We start from the raw sequence: 17896 nt of genomic DNA on the forward strand, positions 1-17896 counted from the left end.
AAATCAATTTAATGGACCATAAAATGTATTAGCCGCTGCTAATATGGAATAACAGAATATCATTTTGTTGCTTCGAGCCTTTAGCATGTTTCCTACACAGTCTAACAACACTACATCTCGCTTGGTGCGCTTCTAAATACGAAGAAGTTAAACTGACAGCTTCAGTGGGTGTTTTAGAATATTATATTTTATACATTAGGGTAATCTTTTAGTTGGTTGGCACGATGATGAAAGATAATGAACCTTTTTTTTTTTACATGGCATGTGTTTGGAAAAAGTGATTTCTGATTGGAATTGCTGAAGCAGCAGAATTGGTTAAAATTTATTTGACTGTAACTGTTCCAAAATCAAACCGCAAAACTCAAAAAGCGTCCGATGCTGTGAATATATGAATAGAAATTAGCAGGTCTGCTTTGACCTTTGGGGACTCTCTGCTGTGTGAGGGACCAATTTGTAGATGCACCCGCTGCTTACATGCAGTGTATGGAAAAGCAGCGAGATGTCAGTTATATAGACTGTTCTCGGGGCAAGCTTATAGCCATGTGCTCACGCTGGTGCGATGAATAATTAATAGGTCCGGTATATATGGGGTGAATAATGTCTTATTGATTTTACCTTAACTGAGGCGGGAAGAGAATCACAGGCCGACTGTACAGAACATCCAGCTGTCATCGTTCAAACCGTGTTATCAGGAGAAAAAGAAAAACAAGATGAATCGTGTGTATTCTGGGAAACTGATAGCAACTCTCTTTCTTATCCTGAATACTAAATACTTGAGACTTTGTTGGTCCATTTCAACACATGCCCACGTGAATATTGATATGAAAAGTGGTATTTTGCACATTCAGTGCTTTTTGGCCAGCAGAAATCTAATTGGTCATTTTAATGTGCGATTTTTAAGTAACAGTACAGCATTTTTGAAAATCATAAATATTCTTCTCTTTCAGAAGGCAGTAATAATTCAAAATGGAGCTGAAAAGCGATTTCAATTATTTATAAATGTTTAACGTCATTTTTAAGCACAACCCTTACAGAATTGACACAAATTTTGCATGTTTTCCACATGGAACATACGTGATCACATATATATGACACATGTTTAGTACATGTTGCAACATATGATAAGAGGTGGAGAAGTTTTCACATGGGGAATCTACATGGGCTTCACACATGATACCATGAAAAAGTGTAATGTGGGCAAGGTACATGTTTCACGTGCACAATCACATGGCATGCGGTCACGTGATCGCATGAATTTTTGCATTTCATGTTTTTTCTGTGAGGGAAATGACAGAAATCAAGTGGTCGTTGCTTCTCACGTGTGCATAATTTCTGGCTTTCTTTGTCTTTTATGACATTACATTGAAAATCTTTGGGTTTTGGGAATTTGAATATGGCTTAAATGATATCAATGATGTCAATCACAAGTTCTGTATATAAAAGTATGGAAGTTGTAAACAAAATCCCCATATGGACTTAGCCTGATAAACTGGTGATAAGTTTGATATTTTTCTGCATGACGCATTACATCAGAAAATGATCCTCACATTTGTCTAACATAAACTATAACCACAAATGTTGTTCCATTTATCACAATTAATTTGGAATCAACGATTTAAATCACCAAAGATTGGGAATTATACAATTATCAAACAATTTTGGGTTATCAATCAACCGTTAAACGTATTTTACTTTGATGTTTTTCATTGCATCTCAAGAATTCAAAAATAATGTCTTTAATAAACATTGCAAAGCGTACACATCATTGATCATCTTCTAGAGAAATTGGCTGCGTTTGGAATGGTGCATTAAAAAGACTAGAAATGACAGTATTCACCTTTTCCATTGTGGCCCAGCAGATTTGATTTATGCTGACTCTGGCATAACGGTTTTGTAACAACCTGGTTGTTAGATTTGTATTTTATTGTGGATTCAAACTGCTGCAATCCCTGCGCTGTCAAACTCTATCCTCTCTTCACACGTCTACAGTAAAGTCTGTATTCAACCAGCGATGCTGGTTCAGTCAGGGTTCAGTGGCTATTTACCGAGGTATTGTGACTGATTCTGGCCTTGTTAAATCCCATTTTGTTGCGTGAGCGCTGAGCTCGGCCTCCTCCAGGCATGTGAAGGTGGAAGACGCAGCCGGTATGCCGACTGTGGACCCGAAGAGCAGTCCAATTTTTCATCCTTATTGCTTGTGACATATCTAAAGTGGCAGAGTCCTGTCCACGGAGAGACATAGGAAGGGAGAGAGGGAGGAAAAGTGAGAAGCATGCAGCTCAGACGGACCGGGAGGAGTGCACCTTCACTTCCTTGTCCTGTGGTCCTGTGCATGGCTCCAATTTTCTTTGCTAAAACAATGCAATCCACCAGAGTCCATTAGGGCAGATGAAGTTCAACTCACAGTCCCAGGGTTCCTGCCTCCCTATAACTTACTCTGCCTGCAGGCTTGTAGTTCAGCCAGAGAATAAAAGTGGGTTCTATGCTCACAGAGAATAAAGAGAGAATTAGTGTAGAGGCTAAATGAAGATGTTACACACACCCGTTCCTCAGTTTTCATTGCACAGGGCACATTTTTCCAGTGATGCCCACTGATTGTCATATTTGTTGAAACAGTCTGTAATTTTAATCACATCTGAAATACTTGTCTGTACAGTATGTGTATAATTTGTGAAATAGTTCCAGTGCAAATTAGCTGCCGTGTTTTGATTAAGACAAATCTTTTGTAAAATTGTGCCAATCAAGTGTAGTAATTTTAGCTTGATTTGATTAATTTTTTTTTCTTAACCCTTAGAACCGACAGGTGCAAATTGCATTCAAACTGCCACCCCTCGATCTCGGTTGAATTGTGCATCACCGAGAGCTGCAGCATACATCCTATGAAACTGCACGGCCTGAGCTTCACAGCAATGTCAGTGCCTCGTCTTTGAGGAAGCGTTGCAGAGAAATGCGACTTTATATTTGAATCAAATATACTCGTCGTCACACTCTGCATGTATTTCTGCTTTTGATTGAATAATTCCCCAAATCCTGATTGCGTCCTGACAGTACAGTGGGAAACAGCAGAACTTAGCTGTTGTGATGATACCTGTGGTTTCCCTGGACGAAATGGCTTTTTTAGCTAATCTTGAAATCACAGCTGACTTTTGCATCGTCTCCAACATAGAGCTGACATTACATCCCATTTTATATTAAAAAAAATAATAATAATGCACTGCAGCTGAGTTATTAGCAGACATCCGTGTGAGTCCCTGGTTTTTGGCCCCTGGCCACCCGGATTCATTCGTGACATTTATTTCCCATCAAGCCATCTCTACTGCCAATATTTTATGGGGAGATACACGTAAAAACAAAACAGATTTCATTCGACAATTTTCTTTCCCTTGATATAAGGGCTAATATAAACAAGTATTATCAAATTAAACGATGAAAGATCTGGATAGCCTAGACTGTCCTGAAAAAAAGAAGATGTAGCACGAATAGCTAGCCCCTATCATGAACAAGATATTAGCTTAAAAGTGAAGGTAGTGAAGTTACCCTAAAAATAGCCCTGGGGTTCATGGGGTTAATTGAATGCCCTAATTCACACGGCAGCCGCTGAGGATGCCGTGTGAGAAGTAGAAGTGTTTGTGTTTCCTCGTGTACGGAGGAAGCATGTGTTTTGATTCAAATATCGAAAGAGTGCACATTTTTGGTGACACGCAGAGAGCTTGTGGTGATCCTGAGTTAAATCAACAGGACTGTCGCATCTGCTCTGTGACACGCAGGCGGTGCAGCCGGGGCTGTGAAGGGCACCGTCAAGGAGACTTCTGGGGTTGGGATCGTTGGTGAGACGGGTGTGACTTCAGAGAGCCAGTGTGACACACACACACACACACACACACTTACTTTCCCCCCCCCTTTGCTTTCATTCACACCGTCGAGATTAAGATCTCTTGTTGTAATTATTGCTGCGTGAGGCGGCCTAATTCTGCCGAGTCGATAGCATCGGCCCCATCAGGTGCTGTAGAGGGGATCTGGCGCCAGCTGCTCATGTCCTTTACATGTTCCAGCCGGCTGCAGCGGAAGACTAACGGCCCGGTTATGTGATACATGTCTGTTGATCAACTGGTTTCTGGAGAGCTGCCAATCCCAACACTTCCCTTTGCTTCCCTCCCAGTAACTTCAGGAAGTAGAGAGTAAAGCTCACAAAACATGAATAAAGGAGAACCCCCGTGGGTGTCTGGAATTTTCAACATCTGATGTACAACAAGGGCATCAATCATCCGCTGCAGTCGAAGGAAACCTAGCTGGCTGCCTTTCCCTCCCCAAATACAGGTGCTTGACAGACAGACTCAATTCTGCTTAATGAGCAATTGTTATGGCATATGCTGTACGGATCTGTTGTGCACAGAAAGGCGTGCATCCGAGCAGACTGCTTTCATCAGCACACACAGTAGACGTCTACCTTGATAACTTTTGACAGTATAGAAGGTATTAGATAACACCTTGTGGCTTAGTTCGGGGCATTGCGTTTGCAAACATAACCCCGGTAGGACGGCGTTCCCAATATTTTAGACCTTCAGAGTGTAATCAGTAATGTATTCCAAGCAATTAACCACATCATTTGTTAACATCCAAGCATCCCTGTGGAGATGATGAATATCACACTAATGACTTTGCAGACTCAGAACTTTCTTCTCTTTGTTAAAGACCTCCTCCAGTGAAAATCATGTTTTTAACTTGTTATGTTTTTTTTTTTTTACTTCTAGTTAACGTGCCCGTGTGGTGTTTCTTTTAGATGCTACAAGACATACAGTATAATGAGTGAAACACGCAGTCAGCGCCACGGCTGAGCATTTCTGTTCTGGTACAAAGTGAGATTCTGCAAAACACTGATGCAGACAGATGGGCTTTCAGACGTCACAAACCGGGTGGAGCTTTTCATATGATGGAGCTGCTGGCTTGAGCTTCAGACGAGCAGCGGAGGGATGGGGGGTGGGGGGATAGAGGTGTATTCACAGATCTGCATGTACTGAATGAGGGTAAAAGCTGTAGTTACAGCCACTGTAATGCATTCGGGGACCTTTTTTTCTCTGAAAACCTTATAAATCTGTAATTCTCAGGAACACAGATGAGATTTTAGAGGTTGAATCAGTTCCAGGAGAGGAATTTAAATGTTATTTTAGCATGTTAGTACACACTGAACACCATCTTCACATTAATCACCTGCTAAAGTGTGTTCAAAGGTGTTTGGTGATAATAACAGGACAATTATCATGAGTTCTTTTGGCAGGACAATATTTTCGTTATGCCGTTATATTTCATTTTTAGAAAATTGCTTGCAACAGAAGAACAAGATTATCTTTGTATAGACACATGATGCTCATCAGTTAGTTTTTGCGTATGCTTAGTTTAATGTGTTAAATATAAACCAACTCAACCCTGTCAATGCAGCATTTTTTTTTTTTTTACAGGAGGATTTAACAGAAGCTTGTGTTACTGAATTAGTTCAGTCACTTTGATCTATTGCTTTCACTTGGTCATCAAGTTCCATCATTATTTTGTGTGTGTAAAATGTGTGCTCATAAATGCAGGAAATGAACTAGGTGGCAATGCAATTGAGTGAATCCCCCGTTCCTTTTGAATGGATGTTGCTGAATGCGTTTCGGTGTGATTTGTTTGGTTGAGTGTGCACATGTGGCCAACGTATCTCTCTGTACACGTTTCATATGTCAGCACGAATGCTCGTGCAGTATGTGCAGTGTGCAGGGTTTGGGATGTTATCGTGCCGCTGCAGCTTATGGATGTAAAGAAGTCATAAAGAAGCAGCTTAAGGACGGGTCACACGCTGAGCAAACTGGGAAATAAGTCACTGAATTGAAAATAAACATTAGTGGCAAGCTCCATTGGCATAGAGATCATTTAAATCTAAAGGTAAAGTGCACTTTATATACAGCATAGATTCTGCTTATTCTATGTGAAAGTATGTGATTTGAAAATGAGGTTGCACGCATGCATCGGACACGTTGTTTACATGTCAGTTTGAGCAGAAGAGACGAGTGCTGCTCGTTGGTGGATCGTGACGCTCCTTCCTGTGTGGGAAATGCTGATACTCCCACGCATCTCTCTCTCTCTCTCTCTCTCTTTCCCTCGGTGCCTCTTCTTCCTTAATTCAAATCCTCCTGTCTTTTAACCTCAGCTAATTTCTCACTTAACCACCAATCTTTTCCGTGTTGCAGCTGCGCTTAAAAGTTAAACACAACTATTTTGTGATGGCGGTTCGGCAAAATTTAATATCATAAAAGCTCACTTTGAATGTACGGTCAACCAAATATCAAACAATTTAAGAGCGGTAGCGCTTCCAGCAGACTGCTTTGTTATAGCTAACCTATATTCCCACAGCATACTGTTTTTCTCCACCATTTTCCACTTGTGTGATTAAAAAGCACAAAAGCATTATGATTTCTGACTTAAACATACAGAAAATACATAGAAAAACATTTACATCAAACGTGATGCATAATGCATGCGACTCACAATTCACTGTTTCTGTTTGCTGAAAATGTTGCTGCTCAAAAGGAGATGTTTCCATTGACGATGCAAGAAAACTAAATTGGCATATGCCGAAATTCCACTCTCGCTGACCTTGGAGGGTCTTTGTGTGGCTGGGCAGTAACGGGGTTGCTAAGGTAATTTAATTACCAAACCCTTCATGGGCAAGGGTAATTACTGCTCTCTAAATCCCCGCTAATCCCCCTTCTGAGTACCCTACACTGACTCGGCCCGGGGCACTCTAACAGGCAGCGCTGACTTCTCAATCCTGTCCCAGACAGCAGCCCTCAAAAAAAAAAAAAAAACACACACACACACACACACACACACACACACTGTTCCTGTCTGTACACAGATGCTCCTCGGCGGCTTTATTTATGCAAGACGTGTGCTCTCCACAGTGTGCTTGTGTGTCTTCAGTCCAAAGTTCCCCGGTCATCAGTCCCAGTCAATTCCCCTCACGTTGCTCTCGCCACCTCGTGTGTGTTAGTCAAGGGGACTCGCAGGTCAAAAGGGCTACTCATCCCTCCATAAGAATGTCGTAATTATCACTGCTGGGATGAGCTGGACGTGCCCTCTGTGAGCAGAGTGACTGAAGTAAGAAGGGGAAAGGAGAGGAGATAAAGACTACTGAGCATGCTAATAGGACTTACTCTAGAAAAACAGCCAGAGTTATCGACATAAGCTCTGCTGGATTAAATTACCGCCAACCAGTCCATTTGCAGCTTCCATCCACATTTCTCCAGGCTCACATCATGTATGCAATAAAGACGTTGAAAAAAACTGCTTGTCCGATAAGGCTGATTTACAGTAGACAATCCTTCAAATATAGATGTTACTGCAAGCTATAAATTCTAAAATGTGGAGCTTTTCACACACATCATCAACCTGACAGCGCAGAAGATCTACACAATCAGTGTCAAGTTAGACACCCAAGATGAGTGTGACCAGCTCAGCTTCAAACTTAATGTTTAATATGGTCACAATCTTGCCTTCACAATCGTCCCCGAGTTATGGTGTTGGCTAATGGCCAGAAAAGGGGTTTTGCAGAAGGTCAAAATGTCATCACGTTACTAATTTATCCTATTCGACATTTGTGTGAAATATTTTCATAATTATTGTATGATTTCTGGAGTTATGGCCACAGATGTGTTTTGTAAGGTCACGTTGACCTTTGGCCTCCAAAGTCTATTCACTTCATCCTTAAGTCCAAGTGAATGTTTGTGCCAAATTTGTCCCTCAATGCGTTGTTTACATTTTGCATTCACAAAAACGGGACAGATCTCATTATTAAGGCCGAGTCACGTTTGTGCCAAATTTCAAGAAATTATTTTTTGAGATTAATTCCTGAGATAATGGAAACGAGAATTGGACAGACAGATGGGAGAGAGGTTAGATCATAGTTACTTGACCTTTAACCCTCAACATCTAATCATCTTATCTTTGGGACCAAGTCAACGTCTGTGCCAGGTTTGAAGAAATTTTCTTAAAGTTGTTCTTCAGATTTTCTCGTTCAAAAGCACTAACATTATTATTATTAACAACAACATTATTAGTTTGCTGAACCCGAAAACCATTACAGGGATTTTTTTTTTTTTCCATTAGAATTCATGATGTTTTGAAAATTGCTTCAGCCATGTTAGTCACTCCTTTCAATCAAAAAATGTCAAATTTTACATTTCGCTTTTCAAAATATCCTTATTGGCTTCTTTGTATCGAGTTGGAATAGATTTTCCAATAACAAAATACAATTATTTTTTGACAATCTCCTCAGAGTTCCTGTTGTTATGCTCCAGCACGGTGTTTCAAGGCATCGAATGCACACCATGATAATTTCACTTGACAAGATAATAGTGATAAATGTCGAAGAAATAACAAAAAATTAATTTTATAACATCAAAAAAATAAAAACTGAGAACAGCGGAAATTAGAGGATCAAACAAAAGCTCCAACAATAGAAATTCTCTGAACGGATAATGGAATCTAAGTATATGTAATTTGTAGCTGAATGGTTAAAACATTTACAATCATTTTTTTTTCTTTTCTTTTGCTTAAAATAACATTATAACCCTCTGAAGTCGTCAGCGGTTTAAGAATGGAAACTTTGGGGAAAACAAGCAGCTCCTCTGCCGTCCTGTTCGTAACCTCAGAAGCCAGCCAAACATCTGTGTGACATCAGCGCCATTGGCAAGTGTCGCCGACCCCGGCAGGTGTTCTGTGTGTAACTTTGTGCGGCGTATGTTTGTGTGTAGGTGGGAGTTTGTGTACAGTATCCGCGAGGAGGCGCGTGGCGGTGAAAAGGAGCACCTGTGCGTACTGAAAAGAGTTCTCTGAATAGCTCCATATTTGAAAAGCCACTTATCCGCTGATAAAGCTGTAAGTGATTCGTGGCAGCTTCCTGCCTGCGGTGGAGAGAGAGAGAGAGAGAGAGAGAGATGGTGTGGAGGAGGGCGGGGGAATCAGAGAAAGACACAGAGAAAGACACAGAGATTAAATGAGAGCATTAGCTGTAATTAGGGCTACTTTCTTCCATTTGGAAGTGCATGTCTGTGTCTCGGAGAGAATTATTAGTGGATACTCTGGGCGGGTCAGGGAAATACAACTTGAGTGCATTAAAACTGGCAAAAAGTGCGACTTCGCCGAGTGGACTCAGAATTTGAGTAATATCTGCACAGGTCAATGATATTGTTGATCAGGGATGCACATTTTGTGACTTAAGGCACTGCCAAGTGTCTCGTGGTTCATGACTGGTGGTAATAAACATTGAATATTTCATTGACTGGTGTTATCACACGGTATCGATAGATGTTCCTGTCTTTTCCCACAAAACTTTTTGGGGCCAGTTCAAACCAAAGATTCACGTGAGATCATTTCAAACTTGTTACTCCTCACAATTCTTCAGTCTGCAACATCCCGAAACCTGTCGGGATGCACCGAAGCAACCAGACGAGACGGTGTAACATCTCTGTACTTCTCTTTTACCTGCCTGCTTTTCAGACTTTTTCCTTGCTGGATATAATTTTTTAGCATCTTAAGACATTAATGACGACAGTGATGGTGAGTTACTTGCAACAGTTGCATTTTTAGTAGTGAGGAAATGGAAAAAAACGGAAAGAAACAAGACGGTCGAGGTCACGAACTTACGACAGGAGATCTTGCCTCTCTGTCAATTTCTGTGAAATGTTTTTCCTGGAGTTGGCTGACATAAGTATTTCCCGAATGAATATAATTCATGTGAGCTAGAGACAGTTTACTGTTAAGAGCTCATTTAGTGCCCCTCTGAGTACTAGACAGTTCGGCTAGAAGCAACTTCACAACAGGAGATGACTCATTTTATTGAGAAAGTTTTGGTGCAGACTGCTTTGATGGTGTGACGGAGTCTCACACCCAAAACTTTCTCCTTAGATCCTAACAGAGCGCTCTGCGGGAAGTGCCTCTGCCTCAATAACGAGTCCTCACCCCTCAGGTGGAGTTGGGGTGGAGGTGAGGTGAGCAAGACGGGAAATTAGGGAAAGAACCCTCTTTTGATGTAACAGAAGGCAGTGATTGGATGGATGGAACTAAGTGGAATGCAGGAGGACGGAGGGAAAGGTGTGAATGAACCCATTTTTAAACTGCAGTAAAATTTGTAAAGTGAAGAAATGTAGTGAGTTGTGAGTCTGCATCTACGGCCAGATGATGATGTCTTTTTAAAATTGAATTCATGCTTGTGGGCAGATTCAAAGTCACCTTGTTTTTCATCCACAATGCGACTGCATGATTCTTATCAGGAAAATGTCCCTTTGCCTCTGTGCCTGTATAAATATACATTATGAAACTATGAATATATATACCCATGACTTAATTACTTTCCTGGATACTGAGTGACATAAACTCTGCTTTTGGACTTGCCATTCTTCAAAAAAAAAATAGCTTTCATGTTGTGTTTGTTGCTCTGAATAACAGGGCTGGAGTTGTTCCAAAATGTAAAGCCTTAAGGACTTTCTACCATTTATCGTATTACTTTTTAGGTTTTACTCTGTTGTCCCAATGCAATTCAATTTGAGCCATTAAAGGATTGTATAGATGAGTTACAAAAGGTACTTCTGCCTCCAAAAGCTCCTGTTCTCTCTCTTAGTGGCTGAATAAGACCAATAATTTGCAGTGTCGGAGGGTGACCATTCAAATGCTCCTGACATTTGTGAAATTGGCCCCTTTGTTCACCCATCTCCTTTTATTTCACCGCCTTTTTTCTTCTTAAATGCCATTTCGCCCTTTTCGTTCCTCTTTCACACTGTTGATCTCTCCTAGTCTCTCTTCCTTTCTTGTTCAATCCAGGCTGACCAGAGACAGTTTCCTGCCTGGAAACATTTCTGTTCATAGTCCCTGTCCGTTTCTTTGGAAATGTTGAAGTGTGAAGTGTCCATCACCCTCTGCAGCAACAGAGAAAATAGAGGTTACTGTTGCAAACAGACATGGGACATAATGTTTGTTTGATAAAGGGTCATCTTTTGTTCGAATTAAAATGGTTTTGTTGGCCTCGTGTTAGTGCTGGTGCATTGTTTTAAAAATGCTTTGTGGTCATTATGTTCTCTTTTTTATCATTTCTCTCTTAATTAACGGCAGGCATGGTTCCTAATGTTAATATAGGGAGAGCTCTCTCTAGGCTGTTATACTGTACAGTGTGTTCAATTACATTTAATTAAAGATGTATAAAACACCTGTAAGCGCTGGGTAACATTTTGAAGGTTGTTTTTTGGTGCTATCCTTATTATTTCTGTGGTTCATCTTCACTGAATTTCTCATTTCTCATCCTGACAACAAATTCTGGTCTTTAGAATAAACTCAATGTGGATTCAAATCACCTATTTGAGTTTCCACGGGAGACCATTGAATACACTCTGAAGCAGAGTGAATGAAGTTATTTTCAAGTTAATCTTTTTTTTTTCTTCACTCCTTTTCAGGAGTTAACCTGAACTCTAATAGGTGTTAAAACACTCATCCATTAGGAGTAAAATTTAACTCCTGCCTCGAGTTGATTCAATGTGAAGTCACTCACAGTGTTAACAGTCAACACTTAAAAGTATGTTTTATTTGACACTGGTGGAGTAAAAACTTTATCACATTAAAAAGGTTTATAACGGCAAAATAATACAGCGTGTGGAACAAATAATGCTGCATGAAAACTTCGTTATAAGGCAATGTATGGCCCTTCGCGACTGTGATAGGTATATATTGAGATCCTACCTTGTACACTTATGGTTTTGAATCAACTCCATTCATGTATCATTATGTCTTCATTGAAATGTTCCAAAACTGCATGTTTTAACAAAAGTAAATATAATTTCTGCCCAGTACATTGATTTAATTTGGTTTCTTTATCCTCAAAAGTTACAGGGCATGCTAGGAAATGGTAATACGGCAACAAAACTGCAGAGTAAACACATCATTCTCTTCAACACCGAGTGAATAAATACCAAAATAAGACTCAAACAGTATCCCCGAACACAAGCTGTAGTTTAAGCCACATGTAAAGGAGTTTTCTGACATTGTTCTCTATTTATTTAAATGAAGTTAAAAGGTCTTCTTAGCTTCGTCAGGTTCTGTTTCTGTCACTGTAAAATACAACTTCCCAGTTCTAAAAAACTTTCAACGGCAGATTAAATGGATTACAGTATATAGCACTGATTCTCTGAGATACCATCGATACCAAATAAAGTGAGAATTTATTGGATTATGAATATAAGCCTATCACTCAAGGTTTCCATTTAGTAGAAGAAATGCTAATCTTCTCCAGCAGAAAATAGGATGTGCAAACAGTACAAACTTTCTTCTCGCAGTGTTTCAGAGTCGGGCCGGTGGTTGTTTTAACAGTCACAGATTTGTGCTGCACTTTTTAGAGCTCACCGAGGGCCATAATCTGCACCCTGAGACCCAGTTCAGCCGTCACACAGCTGCCTGCATTTTTTTTTTTTTTCTGTTTAGACCAGCATTAATCTCTAAACAACTCGTACAGTATGTCGACTTTCCAGAATGTTTACTCTCCTTCTCGGAGAAGTTGTTTGGCCCAAAACTATTATCTTCCAGCCAGTTTGCAAGGGAGATAAGCGCGGAGGTGTCGGAGGTGTTCGAGCCCCTGAGCTGTGATAGCGGATGGCCTGTGCTGGCGCTGAGATGTGTGTATACAGCCGACTTCGTTTGGCGAGACAACAGATATTCTCCACGGAGGACGGCCCGCACCGCTCAGCATGGCAGCACCTCTTCCGCTGCTCATTAGGGTCGAACCATAAGACTGCTGAGCCACAAATCTGCCACGGCCACATCACCTTATCTCGCAATCGATGCCCCCAAAGCCAGCCGCACCCCACACACACACACACACACACACACACACACACACACACACACACACACACACACACACACACACACACACACACACACACACACACACACACACACACACACACACACACACACAGAAGCAGTGAACCAAAGCTTGTGTACAGAGAGGAGGCAAGCTGTGTAGAGTCCAGACAGGGTGTTAGTTTGTAATCATTAACACAGAGTGCCTGTTTACCTTTCCTCTGTCCCCGGCTATATGCCTGTTAGCTTTTCTGTGTGTGTTGTCAACAGTGCCATGTGTCTCATTGTGCTTTATCAGCCCATGCACTTTATTTACAGGTTGGGTCTCTCCATAGACGTATACAGACATCTGTCCACGCCCGCAGTCCCATATCTCGCAGAATCAGTTTGCTGTAGACTTCCTGAGCTCTCGCAGCTCACAGATGTGCAGCAGAGTAGAAAATAGATGCCGTTCTCTTCATTATTTCGGATAGACAAAACAAGCAAACGTTAAAGGTAAATTTAAGGATTTCCTGGGGAGAGGATTGATTGGATGAGAGATGACGCATCAAGGAGTGCAGTACCCGCTGCGGAAATGTTGTTTGATTTTGTGTTCGGTTTTCATAATGGTCAAGGTTTAATTTTCCCTATATTAGTCTCAAGTCTAATCCCACCACCAGCCCTGCATCATGTCACATGTATTTTTCTGTTCCAGTCTCCTCACTTATTTTTAAGTTGAATCACTAAACTACAGCTTCACCTTTTATAACAAACCACAAGGCTGTTTCACAAAAGCAGAATTAAGAAATCCAGGATAACAGAATAAAGCCTGGGTTGATCTCGTCTAGGCTGAGCATCCTGGTTTAATACAGTTCCTGGTTACAAAGGCGGACTAAACGGGCGTGGCTACGTCAGGCCAGGTGTAATTAGTTTGGATAAAATGCGTATTCACGGCTTCAAAAGACCACGCCTACTGTACAGAGAGAGAGCAACAGCTCTTAATGGAAGCATATTAGGAGGTAAAGGACAAAATGTGTAAAAAAGAAAACACTGCTGCCGTAATTAAAGAAGTTGAAAAGGCGTTTCAGGCAATAGCGGAGTGACTGAATGCGTCGGTGTCCTGAAAATGAACATTTACCAACCGCTGATCTTAACTGAAGCTTTCATACATGTATCCTTAAAAGAGGTTTTTGTCTTTTACTCAAAGTGAGCGGTGGAAGTTACTCAGGAAATTCGCCAGGAACAATAATTACAAATTCTCTTTTACATACACTGTATGCTGCTCTATTCTGTACAAGCCCAGGCATGTAATGGCCATGAGTCACCATGTAAACAAATGGTGGTCAATTAATGAGGTCCACTGTGAATCCATAATGTGCTTTCCCTCTAATAATGTAGAAAATGTCCACGTTGTATTATCGTTATATTATTACAGCTCTTTGTCGTTAACACCATCTTCTGGTGGCTTCAAACTAAACCTGGAAGTAGGCCACGGTACTTCTGAACGTCCTCCTTCAGATCAGATGCTGTTGACCCGACCGTGTCCACTGAAGTGGAGACTTGACTGCTTGGCAGATTTTTTTTTTTTTTTTTTTTTGCTGCCGGACCTCCTTTGCCTTTGCATCTGCTGCCCCCTCCCTAGGAGAGCCGAGTGCCACATCTGGTCGAGCCGAGTGTCAAGGGGGGGGGGGGGGGACGCGAGGCGGCTCCTCCAGGCGGAGCATTGGCATACACTTACTCTGGGAATGCCCTTGACTGGCTGTCTGCAGAACGGGACGTGAGCGGCATCGGATAGACGAGCGAGACTTTTATGAGGAGAGACGGGGGAAGAGACGGGGAGACATGGTGAAAGGGAGTCCTCACTGTAATCACGTACAGTATGAAAGCCTCATTAGGTTTATTCATTACTCACAACATGTGATGTTATTAGCCTTTGTCTTATTCCGAGAGGAAAAATACCCCCCCCCCCCCCCCCTCTCCTCCCCCCGAAATGCTCCGCAAACCTGAGAATAAGTTTGTAGACGGTGTGTGGAGATGCTCGTCTAATGGTACCACCGACTGATATTTGTTTTCACGGAGCGGGGGGTGAGGGGGAGGGGGAGGGCAGGGGAGGGAGGGGGGTGTCAGAAAATAGTGAGCTGAGAGATAAAGGGGATGTGTGCGTTTTGTCTGACAGAAGAAAAAGAAGAAGAAGAGCGAGGGAGGGAGAGGTAGAGGGGGGAGAGAGAGAAGTCGGGGGAGGGCGCTGGAGTAGGTGGGCGGGAGGAGAGGAGAGGAGGCGAGTGTCACGGAGACGGATAGAGAGAGAGAGAGAGGGAAGAGAGGAGGAAGGAATAGCGAGCTGCTCGCTTGCCAGAGCTGTTGACTGGGTGTTCAAGTGTGCGATCGTGAGTGCTTTTTCTTGAGCTTCCGTGTGAAAAAAGAAAAGAGGAGGACATTGCTTTTTTAGCCACTGATTTTTTTTTCTTTTTCTTTTTTTCCCCCCCTCAAAGTGTCACATCAAGCCCCGCTCGGCAAAAAAAAAAAAAAAAGCAGAACTTGTCTGAACCCCCTTTTCTGGGATTGTGAAGAGGACCCAGGAAAGACAGCGTGTCGCCGGGTAAGAGATTTAAAAAAAAAATAAAAGAAAATTTAAAAAAAAAAAAAGAAAAGAAAAGAAGAAGAGAGGAGGAGGACGGCTGTGTGGAGATGGTGATAACATGGTTATACAGTCAAATGGCAAAGAGAGCTTTCTTTTGTGCTGCTGCTTTGAAACATAATGCAATGAATGCCGTGTGTGTGTGTGTGTGTGTGTGTGTGTGTGTGTGTGTGTGTGTGTGTGTGTGTGTGTGTGTGTGTGTGTGTGTGTGTGCGTGTGTGCATATAAGCAGACATTGCTCGCAGGACACTACTATAACTGGGATTGGAAGAGTCAGGTCGTATATCGGAGGAGCAGGAGGAGGAGGTGCAGCTTTCTTTTGTGACAGCAGCTCATCCAGGGTGACAGATGTCAGAGGATGTCAGATTTACAATGACAGGCACTAAAAAGGGAAGCAAAAAAAAAAAAAAAAAAACACATTTCCTAAATTAGATTCATATTGGAGAAAGTGTAAAGGCTTCTAGTGCTTTATTAAAATACATTTTTATGGTCTTTCTTTCTTGTTTTCCCCTCAAATTTGTCACGTTACATCCTCTCCCTAGTGATCAGCGCTTACAAATCTACACGTGTTCAGTTTTTCTCGGTCAAAATATGAGTTTGCCAGCAATCTAATTACATCTTTAACGTGGGGACCTGGCGGCATGTGGCTCCACAGCTGATAGGATCCGTGGCATCAGTGACGGGAGGGGAATAAGCAGCAGACACCCACAGAGGGTTAGGCCGAGCTCCAGCTCAATGGCTGCTCCTCGGGCTCAGCGTGGCAGCAGTACAGTCAGAGGAGACAGTTACTGCCCCACAGAAAAAGGGACATATTTAGCAGTTGTATCCACTACTGTGGCTTTCCTAACCCTGGGCTTTCTTTCTTTGTCATTTAATGAGAAGTTCTACTGTAATCGAATCACTGTACTGCCTTCCCTGCTGTTTGTCATTTCCCCTTTGTCGTCCCTTATCTCTTCCTCTCCGTCTCTCCGGCCTCATTATCCCAGCTGAAATGAACTAGTCGATCTCTCTTCCCTCCGTGCATGCATGTGTGCTGAGGTACAGTAGACTATTAAACAAAGACAGACTAGCGAGCCAGAGGCTGAACAAAGCTTCTCGGTTCTTTAGTAACATTAGCACTTTTATACCCCCCCCTCTTCTCTCTCATTTAGAAACATGAAAAAGGTTGAAGGCTTGATGGATTGTGGAGGTTTCAAATGGGGCCCCCTGTCTATTTGTCGTGCGCTGGAACGAGCCCTCTGCCCGGCTCCGGTCTTCTCAGACGCAAAAAGCAATTCACTTGGATTTCACTTCCATTTTGACTCCCATTTTCCCACCACCTTCCAGGTCCCTTTATTCTCCTGCAAGGTCCAATAAATCCTATTCACATCCACAGTTCCTTTTGTGGCTCATTCAAAAATGGATTTGTGCGTTCAATAGTGGACCTGAAATATCTTATTCAGTCCATTGTTACCTTTAGATTTATGTGGAGAATCAGGAGTAATTTGTGGAAGCTATTTAACACGATTAATTCTCTTTGAGGACAATTAAATCCTTTTTTGGGGGGGGAGGTAGGGGTAGAATATTGTCATGTGAACACCGGTGTGTGCGAGTCCAATTTGGTGTGGTGTGTGTATCCAGCTGTGAGCTCTCCCTTTGCATTAATAGTTAATGAATGTCTCAGGCTCTCATTCAAACGGTTGTTTTTGTTTAACAGCCTTGAATGACATACTGTACTGTACGGATGCAGGCAATTTGCTGACCTTCACACAACCTTGAAGTGTTACGGCGGCTGTTTTCCTGAGTGGCAGCATTTCAGAGTGATGACTTTGTCTCATAAAGCTCCATAAAAAGAGATCAAAGAACATAAAAGTGTGATGAGTTAGAGGAGAATTATCCTCTTTGACGGGAAACTTGTGTTTTTTGGGGGTTTTTTTTAGGGGAGAAACGCTATATTTATAAATGTACAAGCCTCTCCTGTGTGTGTGTGTGTGTGTGTGTGTGTGTGTGTGTGTGTGTGTGTGTGTGCGTGTGCGCGCGCGTGCGTGCGCGCGCGCGCAAAAGTTGTGAGCGGATCACCACATACACGGACGTCCCTGCTTTCCTGCCCAGAGCGGCAGGTAGGCAGCTCCTTTTCGGTCCACTGGATGCAGTCCGCTCTCTGTGACTCATTGCCTCGACCACTCTGATTGGCCGGCTTTTCTACTCCGGGAAAGACAGGATGGAGAGAGAGGGGTCGGGCCTCTCATGAGCAGGGATCGGCCGTTCTTTTCACACATGATCCCACTGGATGCACATTCACAATGTGTCGGTCTGAATGTTTAAAACACAGGGATGAAATGTGTGGAGATAACAGGGGATGTCCTTTGATTTGCTGAAAAGCAATCTCATCTCTTTTGTATCGCACATTCGGCTGGCTGC

The 17896-nt window shown here is 42.2% G+C and overlaps 1 protein-coding gene across 5 annotated transcripts in view; it reads left to right on the forward strand.

The window, feature by feature from the left end:
* Positions 1-17896, forward strand: part of syt1a (synaptotagmin Ia) — a 154260-nt gene that overhangs the window by 63144 nt on the left and 73220 nt on the right. For 2 of the 5 annotated variants that reach the window (XM_069711006.1, XM_069711010.1), the window contains exon 1: positions 15153-15457. The exons of 1 other annotated variant lie outside the window; for it this stretch is intronic. The gene's annotated coding sequence lies outside the window, so the exon portion shown is untranslated. Of the gene's footprint in view, positions 1-15144; positions 15458-17896 lie in introns of those variants that run through there. 2 more of the 5 variants (XM_069711008.1, XM_069711007.1) reach the window with 2 other exon arrangements.

Source organism: Brachyistius frenatus, unplaced genomic scaffold (genome assembly GCF_029030835.1).
Source record: "Brachyistius frenatus isolate BFR_SWC_R1_liver_20210118 unplaced genomic scaffold, ASM2903083v1 Contig_96, whole genome shotgun sequence".
Taxonomy (NCBI): Eukaryota; Metazoa; Chordata; class Actinopteri; family Embiotocidae; genus Brachyistius; species Brachyistius frenatus.